The sequence below is a fragment of the Alosa alosa genome, chromosome 5 (genome assembly GCF_017589495.1).
Source record: "Alosa alosa isolate M-15738 ecotype Scorff River chromosome 5, AALO_Geno_1.1, whole genome shotgun sequence".
Classification (NCBI taxonomy): domain Eukaryota; kingdom Metazoa; phylum Chordata; class Actinopteri; order Clupeiformes; family Clupeidae; genus Alosa; species Alosa alosa.
The window spans coordinates 17,200,762-17,217,772 of record NC_063193.1 but is presented as its reverse complement, the minus strand read 5'-3'; the positions used below and the strand labels follow the sequence as shown (position 1 = coordinate 17,217,772).

Genomic DNA, 17,011 nt, shown 5'->3' with positions numbered 1-17,011 from the left:
TGCATGCATGTAAAATCAACGCGTCTGTGTTTACATGAGTGGACTTAATAGGAAAGGCTCTCTCTCTGCTCTCTTGCATATGGATGTGTGTGTGTGTGTATGTGTGTGTGTGTGTGTGTGTGTGTGTGTGTGTGTGTGGAGATGTTTAAATCAGACATGTCATCCTGCTGCGGTTATCATGTGCTGCCCAGTGAAGCCTCACTCACACACACACACACACACACACACACACACACACACACACACACACACATATGTATAGATTGATCACCTAATGCACTCTACAAAATCAAGCTCATGGATAAAGACATTAGTCATGTCACTATAATTGAGAGACCCGTGGCCCAGATCACTATCAGTAGATATATGTATGTGTGTGCATTTGTATCTATCTGAAAAGTTTTGTGTTTTGTTTGCATAGCTTTGCCTTAGTTTGTGTGTGTGTGTGTGTCTAAAATGTGCATCTGTCTGTCTTATGAGCATGAGTGGATGTGTATGTGTATGTGTCTTTGCATGTGTGTGTGTGTGTGCGCTCGCTCGCTAGTGAGTAACAGGGCTCTTGTGGTTACTGCTCTTGAGTTATTGATGACCGGCGGTAATGGCTGTGCCTCCTGTGTTGGTGTCTCCAATGAGAGTAAATCACGCTAAAGGGTCTAAGACCCAGCCACCACATCAGCCAGCATTTCATTAGCTTTATTTATGAGACTAGCACCCCTCCCCTCTTTCACTCACCCTCTCTCTCTCTCTCTCTCTCTCTCTCTCTCTCTGTTGTTTACTCTTTCTCACACTCTCCCCAATCTCTCTCTCTGTCTGTCTCATTCATTCTTTCTCCTCCTCCCCCTTCCTGGTCTTCCTCTTCTCTCTTTCTGCCATATTTGCACTTTTTGCTCTCTCTATCTGTCTCTTATACACATGTTTTTTTTTCTTTCACTCAGGGTTTGTGGTATGTGCTGTCTTTCCTGGTCAGTGTCTTTGTCACAATACTTTCTAGTTCACAAGACCCCTCTTGTCATCTTTCTTTCTCTCTGTGAGTCATTTACAAACAGATGTTCCCCACCCAAACTTCTATGTGTGTGTGTGTGTGTGTGTGTGTGTGTGTGTGTGTGTGTGTGTGTGTGTGTGTGTGTGTGTGTGTGTGTGTGTGTGTGTGTGTGTGTGTGTGTGTTTCTGGAGAGACATTGATATGGTTTTCCTGAGGGGAGTGCTGTTTGACTTGGCTCGCCCCAAGCAGGGGCACTGTGCTGGGGCTAAATTCTTTGGCTCGAGTGGGATTGCATTTGTAAGAGCGGTGTTTGCATATGTGTGTGTATGTGTGTGTTTATCTGTGTGTGTATGTGTGTGTGTGCGTATGTGAGTAAGTGAGTGTGTGTGTCTGTGTGCAAGTGAGTGTGTGTGTGTGTGTCTGTGTCTGTGTGTGCAGGCCCCATACTACCTCAGACTCTGCAGGAGTATCGCTGTGTGTCCAACTTATCAAGCCACAGATCAGAGTTAAAAACACACACACACACACACACACACACACACACACACACACACACACACACACACACACAGAAAAACACACACATACACACACATATGCAAACACACCTCTTACAAATACAATCCCACTCGAGCCAAAGACACACACACACACACACAGAGAGAGAGAGAGAGAGAGAGAGAGAGAGAGAGAGAGAGAGAGAGAGAGAGAGAGCTGGAGGCAGCATGTGACTGCTAGTCAGCTTCCAGAGCAGTCCCCAAGACCAGACTGTTTATCCCTCATTATTGTTCCAGTTGTCCAATATAATATCAGAAATATTCTGTCCTCTAAAGGGTTTGCTTGTGGTGGAAATAACTAAACTAAAAGTTACTAAAGGAGCACTGAGAAGCTTTACAACCTGATTATATCAGGTAAAGTGTCTGTGAAGATTAGAAGAGACACATATGGTCATAAAAAGACGCAAATGGCTCTGTCCTGCACCCAGAAATCAACAGTCCCAGATGTTTTGGACCATAATGTCAGCTATTGTTCCCAGCTCCAGATGATGTTACTGTTTGCATTGGAAAATAAATATTTTGAATGGGGGGGAAAATCCCCCCGCCAGATGTTGAATCTCCCTATTTCCTCCTGTCACATGGGAAGTTTTGTCAATGTCGTCACATTGATGAAAACCATTCACTTCACCTTGAGCCTGTTTTCTCTCTCTCTCTCTCTCTCCCTCATCCCTCCCTCTCCCTCCTCTCTTTTTATTGTGGTTTGATTGTTTTTCACTCTCCTTTTCTCCAGTGTCCTTGTCTGCCAAGTGCTCCGCGGCGGGTAGGGGGAAACAGTCCAGTCCCTCCTTCCCTCCCTCCCGTCCCTAGACCTTCTGGATTGGTCTTTGTAAATATTACATGCGTGCCTTTTTCCCCCTCCAACATCCACAGGTTTGTGAATGTGCGGTTAAACAGGCGCGGCTCCTCCCATCTGAAAAAACAGGGACAGGATGTCGAGCAGTACACAAGGGATTCTCTCTCTGTCCATCTTTGAATCTTTTTTCTCTTCCTTTGACTCTTACTTTCTCTCCGTCTTTCTCTTTTGCTTCTTTCTTTCTATTTATTAATTTCTTTCAATACTCCCTTCCCCTCTTTCTTTCTTTATGTTTATCTTTCTTAACTCTCTCTCTCTCTCTATTTTTCTCTCTCTCTCTCGCTCTCTCGTTTGTGGTTAAGAAGGATACCTTTGGACCCTGTCCAGGTAAAGTCCCCCATGGCTCGGTTTGCACAGACAACCGCAGGCGTGAGCCGACAGATGGCCCAGCACGCAGAGCTGACACAGAGCTGGCCCCAAGCGGGCAGAGTTGGCACAGGGTAGTGCCCACTCCACACCAGGAACCTGCTGTACACAGGAAAAGGGATGAGGAGGCGGAATATGCTCATGGTGTGAAACATGGCAAGCCAGGAAAGCGTAATAGGAATATGCCTATGTCCTTAAAAATATGTGTGTGTGTGTCTGCAAGTGTGTGTGTGTGTGTATGTGTGTGTGTGTGTGCATGTGTCTGCAAGTATGTGTGTGTGTGTGTGTGTTTCTAAATTTGTCCTTGGGGGAATTTGTGGTGTAGCGCTTGAATACTGTGGCCTCATTGGCCTCTGGGAGGTACATTTGAATCAATGCTCTGAATCAAATGACCAGCAAACTCTGAAAATCCACATATCATCTTGTTTATTACCTCTTAATTCTCTGGCTATTAACACGGTCTCGCTGAGTTTATGCCACCGCTACATTGCCCCCCCTCTCTTTCCTCTCTGTCTCTCTCCATCCCCCTCCTGCTTCACCACTAACACCAAACTGGCTGCTGTTGTGTCCAGGGTGCTCCTGCTGAAGGTAACACATGCAGTTGATTAGAGGAGCGAGGAAAGAAGGAGAAAAAGGAAGAGGGGAGGAAGGGATGGAGGGAGGAAGAATGTAAGAGAGAGAGAGAGAGAGGCTCTGGCAGTGGTCCAGGTGCAGGCAGACACGGGAAGCTGGGCTGGAATTTCAGCTATGCAGGCGGTCAGTGGGTACATCTGTGAAACACAGACCAAGAGACAGAAGGAGGGATGGAGGGAGGGATGAAGGAAGGGAGAGAGAGAGAGAGAAACAGGCATAAGCGATCCAATAACAGAACATGTTGATTTGGCATGTACACTGAGAGAGTAGATATGCATGTGCACATATTGCATGCAAGCGCACACTCATTTAATCCCAAACGCCTGCACAAGCACTGTCACACACACACACACACACATCCATTGTCGTGCACTGGGTGGTTGCTTTCTCTTCTCTTCTCTTCTCTTCTCTTCTCTTCTGCTTGCCACTTTCCTGTCATCACCGCTTCCTCTCAGGAATTTCAATTCCTCATGCAAACAGACAAAGACATCATTCCCTCCCTGAGTACACAACACGCCCTGACACACTGAAACATACACACACACACACTAGCACACACACTATCTCCATCTCCATCTCTCTCTCTCTCTCTCTCACACACACACACACAAACAAACGCACACACACGCTCCCTCTTGCCCTCTCACACACATAATTAGATATAATCAAGTGTGCATGCACACACACACACACACACACACACACACACACACACACACACACACACACACACACACACACACATACACTCACAAGCACAAGCAAAAAGCTCTTAGCACATGCAGCACACACCGAACCAATTACAAGTCACATAACAGCTTAACTCAATAACCCACCCCCCAAACACACACACACTCGCACACACACACACACAAACATTATCATTTTTTTTTTTTTAAACATACACTATATCAAGCTACTCAGCCTCACTTGTAAAGTCATAACCTCCTCTTGCTCTTGTTTTCTCACAACTACAATATCTATCAAAGCAATCGCTGGGCAGGGATGAACATATCTCACTGTACACACACTGTATGAACCGAGTGACCTCTTTGGCTTATTGTGCCCATAGTACAGTTAAAACACAACACAGATGTCCGTCCGCACCGCTGCAGGCATGAGCAGCCGGTCACCTTTCACTAACATAAGCTGCATATGTAACCGGAGATGTGGGTTTACATTGCAGCGGGCCCAAACACACCCGCTGTTGTCTCTCGGTGTAAGACTCGCTCCCTCCTCAGGGAAATGTGTTTTGTTTATACTTATCCACTTGCCAGCATGACCTAAGCCTGCATTACATTAATGCCCAAATACAGGCCAATGAAGACAATCAGGAGAGGGAAATGGATACTTATGACGTGCAATGCAATACTCCAAGGTTCCTTTGAAGAACAAAAACATGGACTTGTATGTGGTTACTTGCTGTGTGTGGTGTGTGTGTGTGTGTGTGTGTGTGTGTGTGTGTGTGAAGGAGGGCAGAGTGCACAACCTGAGGCGATGGTTGTTCTTTTCTGGCAGACACCTGATTTATCACTCACACTTAATGCTCTTCATACCTTTCTTGACAATGGTGTGAATGAAATCGCTGAATCATGTAGTGATCATCAACTGATAAGCACTGGAGTGTTCTTCCTCTGCACATTTTATAATTATTTTCTAGATTAGCACACCTGAACGGCTAAAACCAGTGTTAGTAAATAGTAAATAGTTTCTTTCTATTTTTGTGTTGATAGTTTGCTTCAATCATTGCTTACACATGGTCATTAGACCACAAAATAATGTCTTGAGGAGACATAGCTCTGGCTGCTATGGTTAAATCTTAACCCTCATGTTATCCTCGGGGTCAATTTGACCCCAAGCAACGTTTAACGTCATAAAATATATGGTTCACTTTTTTTTTTTGCTTCATGTTTCATGACTTTTCCTCAATTGAAGGGAAGGGTTAGCGTGAAATTTGTACAATAATTTGTTTTCAATGTTCTGAACAAATATTTTGTACATTGATGTTCCTTGGGGTCAGTTTGACCCCAGCTGTATGAAACATAGGATACATGAATATTTGACACATTATGGATATTATTATTTGAATAGTATGAGAACATATTGTTATTATCATTATGACATACACAAGTACATATTACATATAAGTCATTTTGGCAGGACTGTATAAGTCAAAAGGGGAAGCAACAGCAAGCCTTTGGGCTGCTGACACTGGATGGGCAATATTGCCAGCCAGGGTTCCAAGGTTCATAAAAGGTGTGTTTGGGGATTGTTTTGTAGGGCTTTTGATGGTGGTTATTACACTCTTGTTAAGTACCTGTCACAAAAAAACTGGGTAACAATACTAACTATAAACATTTTCTGAGGGTTTATTTAGCTGGGGTCAAATTGACCCAAGGATAAAGAGTGTCGGTAAGATTTGAGGATAACACAAGGGTTAAGCAGTTTAATCAGGTGTGTTGCAATAGTACTGCCTGTCAAGCCCTTGGGGGAGGACTGGACATTCCTGAACCTGAGAGGCCCCTCTGAGAAATGGCAGTGTTTAACACATGATGCTTGAAAAGAAGACCCTGATCCTGACTACAGCCCTCCCATACCAATTCTTATAGCAATACACTCAGTTTATCATTCTTTTCACATTAAATTTAATTAGACTCCCTGAGTTATTATTAATAACATTTAGGCAGATAGAGGTATAAGCTTTCCAAGCATGATTGTGTGGTGTGTCTCATACATGTAGGCTACACACACACACACACACATACACACACACAAACACAAACACACACACACACGTGCCCTACTTCAGCAAAGCACAGTCTGAGCTGAAATAGAGGTGGATGTTGATGGGAAGTGCTTACCGCTGAGACAGAAATTGCAAGTCAAAACAGGATATTACAACAAATACAACACTTCCACACGGCTGGCGGTGGTGGTGCCGTTGCTCAGGCGTGGCGCGCAGTCGAGTGAGAAGCATTCTTTTGTAACACCTCGCTCCAGGGGCACCGCATTGCCCAATCTCAGTAGAAGTCACAGCTAGTCGCTGATCCGCTTTTACACTTTAAACGCCGCTCTAAGCCTCTGCAAAACCTTGCCCCCTTCCTTATTAGTTCTCTCACTCTTTCTCTCTATCCCTCTCTCTGTCCTCTAATTTTGTCTCTCTCTCTCTCTCTCTCTCTCTCTCTCTCTCAGTCTGTCTCTTTGAAGAGAGGATAATTCTGTGGAATGTTCAGCCGGGGCTCTCTGGAGGCTGTAATGAATATCAGTACTCAGTAGGCAGACGGAGATTGGTCTGGGCCTGGACGTCCATCAGAGCCACATAAGAGCCTGGCATGTAATTACACTGGCACTAAATTTAGCCACTCTGTTTGAATCTCACTATTTAAACCCAGACCATATCACTCTCCCCAAAAAGGATTTACAGACTAATAAGTAGTTCTGTAAGTAAAATCTAAGCCACAACATGTTCCTCTTCTTCTTCTCAAGCATATTATGCTATACCTGGTCCTTCACTGTCTGACAAAATAAAATTTAAGTTGACCTACAGGCTTATCTCTTTTTCTCTATTACTCTACTATTTTTTCTATTCTTTCTTCTCCCTTTAGCTTTCTCCCTGTGGCCTACTAGTCACCTACAAATAAGGTGATAGTTCACAAAGCAGGGGATGTTATAGTATGTTATAGTAGGCGTAATTTGTATGTTATAGGTAAAATATTTGTTTCCCCTGTAATTGTCATCCCAGTAATTGTATTGGCAAAATGAATGACCTTAAGTAGCCTTGTTGAAATAGACAAAGACAAAACTATTCCGATAATGCAATGTGTGTGTGTGTGTGTGTGTGTGTGTGTGTGTGTGTGTGTGTGTGTGCTCAGTCTAATAAAAGCCCCATTAGTCTAAATGAAATCCCATTAGTCTGAAGGTTTTTGCTAAACTTACAAAGCAAAAACAAAACATATTTCTCTCTCTCTCTCTCCTCTCCCTCTCTAACACACACACACACACACACACACACACACACACACACACACACACAACAGGGTTACATAAAAAAGCTCTGTATTCTGTGTGTGAAGTGAATGACATCCTTAATGAGTCTCACTGCCTCACTACCAAACTGGCCTCTGAGGAGCCCCCTCGTTCCAGTGCAGGCAAAACTAATTGGGCATCGCAGAGATGGCCAACTAGATTACACCCCACCACCCAGCATGCAGGAGGAAAGGCTAGATCGAATAAACAACTCTCTTTTCCTACCCAGCGGAGGAGAACGAGTGGCAGCCATAGAGGGGAGGCAGCAATGGTGTGAGCAAATATGGGGGGATATGGACGGATGAAAGGATGGAGGGATTGTGCATGAAACAGCAGTGAGAGCAAGAGAGACAGAGAGAGAGAAAAGTGAAAGGCTGAGGGAAGATAAACAAGCCGATCTGACATCATGGTGACCACATGGGAACGAGAATGTAGGTCAGATCCAACCTGGCCTGAGATTTGACAAGAGAACGGAAGGCTGGTAGCAGCCATTTGGTTCAGGGATGAGATCATCTGAGACAAACCATTCAGCCCTTAGAGCTGCCCTCAAAGGGGAAAACATGCAGAAATATTAACATCAAACTTTACACACGCCAAACAGACATCAGGGGACTTTGGCCAAGGACATTTATGACTGTAATTAGTGTGATAGTATAGTGGATGTGTATGAATTGTTTTGTGCCATTAAGATCTTTTCTCATACATTTGATCATGTGCTGCTCCTCTTACTCTTCATACATGATGGTATGTTAATTAATGTCCATCTCCAAGGTCTCATTTTGGCATGCATACAAGGCTCTTAAATAAATTGGCAAAATGAGCCAGAGGCCTGTTTGTCATGGAAGCTGGAGAGAGAGAGAGATAGAGAGACCTTTCCCTCCTTTAATTATTTCCTCTGTCAGATAGAGGTTAAAGTGATACCTGTTCAGCATAAATGTCAACATGCAAATCAGTTATGAGATAAAAGCTGTGGAGCCAAAGAGCACCATTGCCTGGGAGTAAGAAAGCTGTTCTACAGCAGATGCTCTGCTTCTGACTGCACCCAGGCTGAATTGGCTAGATGGCATCAACTCAACTGTAACTCATCTCCTTGTTGTTAAGTCCCTTCTCCATTGTAGCACGGCCCTGAAAGATGCTGCATTCCTTTTGTACCACACTTCATTCCACTAACAGACTCAAACTTGTGGTCTCACATTGATTCAAGGTCCTGTTGGATCACAAGAGCTGTACAAGCTTTTCAGCTATAGCTACCATTGACTACAACTGTCAATTTTACCGTTACACATTGATCACTGTGAAATGAATGAGTGCTTGAGTTTAGCTAATTGTCCGGCACGTTGTTGATGACCAAAAGGGCAGAGAGAGTGGAGGTGGATAGTTCAAGAGGTGAGCTATGCTCTGCGAGAAGGTCTCAGATCAGTGAGAGGGCACTGACGAGCTCATACGTCACACGCCGAGCCCTTCAGCATGCCACCCTCTGATCATCCCTGACATCATTACTCAACGCTGGACACCGTATAAACAGCTTGTTTCTCCCCAGGCATCAAAAGAACCAGATGCAGGGGATCTTGAGGAGAAACTGCAAAAACAGGAGTGTGCGTGTGCGTGTGTGTGTGTTCGGGTGTGATTTGGACAGAGGTCTGTTGAAGTCATTTTGTTTGTTTGTGTTGTGAATGTGGAATATGTGACTGTGATCATATACATTTGATGTGTGCAACGGGTTTCATTTTGTGAACATTGTGAACATGAACAATGTGTGTGTGTGTGTGTGTGTGTGTGTGTGTGGAAGAGAGAAAGAGTGAGAGTTCATGAACAAACATTACTATGTAATGCAATTCCAAAAGCATACATGCCTGGCCCCCCTGTGCAAACAGAGCAGTAAAGCCATGAGGGTTAGGGGATAATCAGATGGCTGCGCCATTTCCTGTTATTAATGTATTATTTTACCTCTCCTGCACACTGAAAATACACGGAAATAGGACATTGCTTTGGCTTTCAGCATAGAGATTTAAGTATATTCCAGCGTATGTTACTATACTTCCGCATTAAAAGCGAGGCCAGCATGTTATTATTATGCTATTACAGGCTATGTGACCCCAACCAAAGCAACCAACCAGAATTAACAAAAAACAATGTCATATTCATAACAAATAATATAATGATTGACCTTTATCAAAAATTTTGTTTTGTGGTTAGACTGGGCTATCACATTCAAAAGAACATAGACTTAATACAATGCCCACAGACTATTTCTCAGACAAAATCGGATGGGTGTAGGCCTACTCGTTGTATTCCTCTCTTCAATGATATGTACTGTGTGCTGGCCCTTTAAGAAATAAAATAAAATGCACTTGACGTTGAACGGTCTCACAAACTACTACTCAATACGGGGATCCAGTCCAGCAGTCTTTTGAGCGACTGAGATTTTTTTCTGCGAATCGGGATTTTTAAGGACAAGGCGAGATTCAAAAAGAAGAATGGAAGCATATACTTGGCAAGGGCCATTGGGATGAAATGAGTGGGCGATCACAGCAAAAAAAGGAAAAGACCAAGAGAGCGCGAGAACGTACGACCTATCGAGAGGTCTGTCAGGGAGAGGCGGTTCAGCATTTCACTCGGAGCTGGAGCGACATTCACAAGTACCTAGCAAGATCTGCGCTGAGCAGATGTGAGCGAAAACATCGTCTTTGTTTTTGTGTGGATTATTATTCAATTTCTCATCCGACAAAAACTAGCAAACTAGAAGAATTCTGCTTGCTATAAAACACCTTATTTTAAAACAGAGGTAAGACAACATTTTAATCACTGTCTGTTAGCCGTTTTGCTAGCCAGTGAGCTAACTAACGTTACCCAGCTAGCGGATAGCTTGCTAGCTAGTTGTCTTTCTCCCTCCCCATATGTGCTGGGTTGTCACGCTAGCATGTGCTAGGTAGCTAGCTGCCGTTGGAATAGTCTGTGAGAAGCCCTGTAATTGCGTTCACAAACCACTCGCCTTTGAAACCTAGCCACAGCTAACATTACAAAACAAGGCGGAAACCCAGACCCCCGACTAGCTTCGATAACTACCTAGTTGGTTCGCTAGTAATGTCATTTAGCGTCAATGTTAATGTTGTCCTGTTGACGTTTGCTATCCAGTTATCTATATTGTCTGGTTAGCCAAATGCTGAGTAGTCAAGTGTTGTTTGACCATTTCCTAATACAGCGTTGTCTTGTTGGAAGCGGGTTGCACGAACCCTTAACGAACGCGAGGGATGCTTGTCGATGTTTTTGTTGTATGCCTTGTGAGCTAGCAAGCAGCCCCGTTGAGCAGATGGCTAATTGGTTAGCAAGTCATTTGTGCATGGCGAGCTACCCTCGTTGGTTAGTTAGCCGGCTATCTTGAATGGTGTCGGCAACCACCCAGTGCCAAATAACTTTCGTTAGCTAGTCGATTGCCCAATGGCCCAGAAGCTAGTTAATTGACCAACGTTGACTAACGTAAATAGCTTCTAAGCGGAACATATGACGACAAACGTTTTACGTTGCCATGAATACAATCCCTTGTTGTTATTATAGTTAGCAGACCCTTAATGAGTATAACAAATATAGTCAGCCAGTCATTTGTGCCTAACGCTGTTTTTGTTTCTCAGTAGCGTTATCCTTGAGGGTGGTAGCTAACGTTAAGCAGAACTTTCCCGTTTACACATTCTACAATTAATCTTGACCAATATCCTGTTATCGAAAGGGCATGGGAACACGGTGATCATTCAGTTTTGTTAATCTCTGTTAACGTTACAGTGTTATGTTAGAACGAGATAAGAAATCACTGCCGCATGAAGTGCTGTTCTTATCTATTAAACTGATCAAGACTGCTGGCTTGTATCAATGCATTGAGAGCGAATGTACTCTGATGTGCCGCCACTGTTTTATCTGATGCGCCGGAGCTATTACTATGGTTCGTTTGCTCGATATTTAAATCAATCCTAGTATTACTCTAGGTACTTGCTCGTGCTAGGACGTGATTTGTTGTGGTATGTCTAAATTTAGATGTAAACTATTGCTCATCTCCGAAAGTTGGTGGATTTGCCCGTTTTGTTACGTAACGGAATACGTGTTTGGGAGCAGCAAACGAGATGGTTAATACAACGTAAAATGATTGAAAGAACAGTTGACGCCAAGTTTTGACAGGTTGATTTCACTGGGTTGACATGCGTTCACTGTCCACCGGTTAAATGGGCAAAATTCATTTTTTCACACTCACCGGCAATGCACTTAGCCTCGGATTTTCCCTCTTTTGCAGACGGCTGCTAATTATCATCACTTTTATTAGTATGCATGTGGCGAAGTCTGGTTGTTTAGTTTCTCTGAATTCCTTTAACGGGTAGGGCACCACTGTATGGTACATATGACTAGTAAGTATAACCTTGTGTTTCCCCTTAGAATAACACCCAAGCCAACAACAGTAAACCTTAAATGCTGCTGTCAGCAGTTGCTCCCAAAATTCAGTGGGAAGATTCTAAAACGAGATTCCGACCTCTGAATTACATTACAGACAAGCGGCCAACCCTGAAGTTTTCTTAAAGCAGATAATGCATTCTTTCCCATTGCCTCTCGTAGCAACGAACAAAGCTTGGTCTGATAATCTGAGCCAATAATACCCCCCAACCCAAAACAGAAATGGCCTTAGGTAACCTCTCCCTCTCTCTCTCTACACTGTGCCAGGAATGTCTCCTGAAAACAACACATTATTTTAGACTCCTCTCAACTGGTGTGTTCCACCCAAGCTCTGCTGTGCATGACCAAGCGGTGCTTCCCTCTGTCTTCTCTCCCTCTCCTCCGCTTCCATCACCTCTGTCCCTCTAGCTGCTCACATGCTCTTCAGCTTGTCCCCTGAAACAAAGCAATAAGCTACTGTTCAATAACGTGTTTACTTCTATTACTGCATCACTTATTGGCACTTATTACTGTTTACTTGGCATATTAGTTATTGGAAATGTAACAAGGAGTTACACCCTTAACAGACTGCAACCTTAAAGAGTTGTGGGTACACTAAGACATGGTACACCAACGACATGGCAATCCACCAAATTCTCACTGTACGTACACACCGCCGCTGACTTGAGCTTCCAAAGTTTCAGGAAGTCATTCATTTTCAATGGAAGCCGGCTTCTCTCAACTGCCAGAAGCGGCAAATACGTCGGCGTCATTTTTTGGGCGTCTTAAGCGACTTGTGCGTCAAGCAGAAAGTTGAAAGTCAGTCAACTTTATGGTAATGAGCTATGACGCGGTTCAGCGACCAACGACCAGCAAACAATCAAATAGAATAAAGTATTAAGATAGCATTTTATGTTTGATCATGTTCTGTCACGTCAGAGCGGCCAAAGCGTCCAAAGCTTCCCTATACTTTTTTGACGAGCGTCCTTGACAGGGCGACCAGAGCTTCTTTGGAAGCTCAAGTCGGCGGCGGTGTGTACGCACAGTCAGAAGCTAGTATGGGAGTGTCAATTTGGCTGTCTGCCTGTCAGGGAAGGTGTTGTGATGCATGGGGGCTCCCCCATTTTTGGCCATATTGTTTTTTCTGTTCTCCTAGTCACCATTCTTCTTTCTTTGCCTTTGTAGAACACACTTGTGGTGGTAGTGTCAATGTGCCAGCGCAGAGGGAGACCAAACCACTATGATTTTACAGCACCACTGTAAATACATTGCACACTGTACTATGTGTCCAGAAAGACTGGGAAGGCCTAAGACTACCTAATATTGCTACAGCAACTACAACTTGCTACTACTGAAAAACAATCTTAATGCAACTACAATGCTCCTTGAATCAACTTCCCATTGTAGTTAGTACTGAAAAAAACAATCTTAATGGCTGTTTGATGTCTGTTTCAGCTCAAAATGTAACCTTTTCAGCTTTCATTTTGTATCAATCCTTAAAAATATTTTTGTTTGCTCCATTGAAGGTCAATATTTTTTTTTTTTTTTCAAGATTCAAAGTAAAAAAAGTACAATTTTGGTCCTTCCCAAATTGTAGTTACTGGGTCTTCAAAATAATGCATTCTTGGAAAAGCCTTTCTCAAACTTCTTTACCTACTACTTTAAGGGTCATAGGGCTCCCATTGGTACAATTGGCGTTATATTGAATTTGACTATAGGCCACCACAATACTCAATGCTATACAGTGTATCATACAGTCTGGTTTCAAGTTCAAAAACAACGTCGTTCTATTAAGTTTGTTAATTACATAAATAGCAGGAAATTAGTTTCAGTTTCTCTCAGGCAGCGCCGCATTGAATGGCTGTGGTTTGATCCGCGGTTTCTTGATCAACTGCGCAGCAAATTATCAAATGTTTCAGCTCAAAACTGATGAGAAAATCTGGCCACAGTTCTTTTTCAATTAGGTGACATCGCATTAAAACCAATGGTGTTTCATTTGCATGTAGGCAATTTATATTATCTTGGGCCTACTAAAAGAAATATTATTTTATTGCTATCGCTGAAAAAATAAATAATCATGATTGCTATCGCTGTAATCATGATTCATGAGAAAGGGCAGTACTTCTTTATTCTGTGTAAAATGTCAATACCTCTACTGTGGATATTCCTGCAGCACTGCTGATAAGACACAGTAGCTTGATACCATGGCTACATCAGCAAAAATGACTTCTGCAACAGCCCTTGCGCAACTGTCTGTTCTAACGCAATATCAGAAACAATGTGATATCATGTGTTTCTGTCAGAGGAGGACGGAGTACACAGCTTCATTACTTGAGTAAAAGTACAGATACCCTTTGCTAAATTTTACTCAAGTACAAGTAAAAGTACAACAGTCAGATGTCTACTTAAGTAAAAGTACTGAAGTACTTGTTTTTAAAAGTACTTGAGTATCAAGAGTACAAGAGTAGTCTACATTTTCTAAATATTGCATTACTACTGCCACAGTGCTTACATTTATGTACAGAATCGTCCTACATGGAGTTATGAAAAATGTTAATGTTAATACCTTGGAGAATGTAAAAGGAATTGAAAGTAAAATCATTTTCATCTTTTTACCATGTTGCCAGGGATGGTCAGTATTTTTAAAACATGTATTTAAAATAAAAAATACTATTTTGTTATTGAAACACTTGAAGCGAAAACTATCATTAACTTGTTCAGAAAATTAAAATAGTCTGGCGAGGTGGGGCCACAGGTTGGCACATTCCCGGGATGGACCTGCTGCGTCTTCATCCATTGTTTCGTCCATGGTTTCGTCTCTTATCTAAATCTGACCATGGAGTTGACTTTGGCGGAAAGCTGAAGGTATTTGCTGATAGGCTGTCCTAATCAGTGGCGCACAATCCAATCACGTTTGAGAGGGAAACAACAAATTAAGGGTTTTTTCTGAGATTTTTCTTTTTTCCTTTTTTTTTTTTAGAAGAAGTAGATAGATAGATAGATAGATAGATAGATAGATAGATAGATACTTTATTGATCCCCAGGGGAAATTCAAGAAATACATGTAACGGGTACTCACAATTATGGATAGAAATGTAGTGGAGTAAAGAGTACAATTTTTGCCTCTCAAATGTACTTGAGTAAAGTCATGAGTACTCCCCAAAAATGATACTCGAGTAAAGTACAGATCCCTCAAAATTGTACTCAAATACTGTACTCAAGTAAATGTACTCTGTTACTGTCCTGCTCTGGTTTCTGTTTCCCGTTGCGTCTGAATTTACAGTGCCAAGAGTTACTATTCTGAGGTGGTTAAGTTTTGTATAAAGGTTGTCCTGGTTCCAGGTCACCAATTTGGTATTTTTCATCAGACTGTCAATGGACATTTATGGTAAAAAGTGGGAAGCAAACAGGGCTGCCATTAACCAGGAGCTGTGCCCTTCCTTTTTGGTCATTGTTGTGCTACCGAGCTCATTCATCCCTGGCTGTGGCTCATCTCCAGACTCTCTCTCTCTCTCTCTCTCTCTCTCCTCTCTCTCTCTCTCTCTCTCTCTCTCTCTCTCTCTCTCTCTCTCTCTCTCTCTCTCTCCCTCTCACCCTCCCAGACCATGTGGAGTTCATTACTGAAATTTAGGCGAACTTTACTGTGTGAGAAGTTTTCCCCCTCCTTGCTCCTTGCCCATGTGAATGTGAGCGTTGAGTAATTCCGCCTGCGTCCTGTACAGTCACTGCATGTCTTCTGAGCTGATGAGACGGGGGGGTGTGTTCCCTAGTAGTTCCTTTAACTACTTTTGGGCCCATCAGTTTATATAGAGATTTCTTCAAGTCTGTTATTAGTTGACATTTGGGCATTTTATGTCTGGTCTTAGTTCTTATAGAAATGCTGGGTTTCCTTTTTGAAGAACCACTGCACAAAGGTGAAGGATCTCTGAGCTGTTTTAGACAGATGTGTAGATGGCTTGTAAACCGTAGTCTCTTATCTGCATCTCATTAGCTCTGTTCCTTTTTAAAGATGGCAGATAAGCTTTTAGTGACCACATCTAGCTTTGCCTCCAGGCTGTAAAAATTGCACAAGTTATTTTGTTTTGGTTGTTGGAAGTCATGTTCTCAGTGGTGTTTTCTTTGTAGATGTTGAAGGGTGGATTACGTGTGTTGAATGAGGTTGTTTCATCAGAGATCTGGCACAGATGAGACTTCACTAGCTCCCACGAGAGGTGTGTGTGTGTGTGTGTGTGTGTGTGTGTGTGTGTGTGTGTGTGTGTGTGAGTGGGGGCGGGGGTCTGGGTGTGAAGCGCCGTTGGTTTATCTCCATTTTAGAATAGTATAGGGCAGGGTAGGAATTTCACGGTGGCCACAATGGCCATGGCCCTCGTTGCCCCATGCGTTGGCCGTGATGCCCCTTTGAAAATCAGAGGTTTACAGGCCACAGTGGCCTTGGTGCGCCCTTCTTTCAATATTCTGGTCTGCGTCTGACTAATAGCGGATTTTATTAGCCTATGGCCTGCCATAATAATCTTAGCATTCACAGCGATAGACATAGAGACATAGAGTTAACTTTGGCCTTGGTGCCCTGACATGTGGACATGTGCCCCCCACCAAATATGCCCAACTGAAGACCAAGTGGCCTTGCCCCTAAAATGGTGAAATTCCAAGCCTGGTATAGGGTCATTCTGGTGGCGCGGTCGGCTATCTGTTTTTCCAGGAACGGGGAAGGTTGTGGGAGAGTGGCTGAGTCCTGGGGCCCTGAAGGGCTATCCCTCACTGGGCCGGACAGAGCAAGAATCCAGCTGAATTAAAACAGGAGGATTTATTGTGGCAGCCAGGCTATTCATCCCATGTGCTTAGGAGAGAGAGGGTCACCATTCTGTGTCTGTGTGTGTCTCTGTGTGTGTCTCTGTGTGTGTGTGTGTGTGTGTCACCATTCTGTCTCTGTGTGTGTCTCTGTGTGTGTGTGTGTGTGTGTGTGTGTGTGTGTGTGTGTGTGTGTGTCTGTCTGAATATTAATATGTGTGCTTGAACTGTGTGTGTGTGTCTGAATAATAATATGTGTGCTTGAACTGTATTTAAATGCATTTTTGTATTTCTAAGAGTATTTGAATTATGTGTTTTCTTGTGATGTGCACACATGTGCACAAGTCTGTACTTTAACTTGTGTGTGTGGAATGCGGCCCCAACTCTGTTGAA

At 43.2% G+C, this 17,011-nt stretch overlaps 1 protein-coding gene across 1 annotated transcript in view; it reads left to right on the top strand.

The window, feature by feature from the left end:
* Positions 1-9,791: 9,791 nt before the first annotated feature.
* Positions 9,792-17,011, top strand: part of ncor2 (nuclear receptor corepressor 2) — a 117,725-nt gene continuing 110,505 nt past the window's right edge. Inside the window, 1 exon segment of the mRNA XM_048243487.1 lies at positions 9,792-10,202. The gene's annotated coding sequence lies outside the window, so the exon portion shown is untranslated.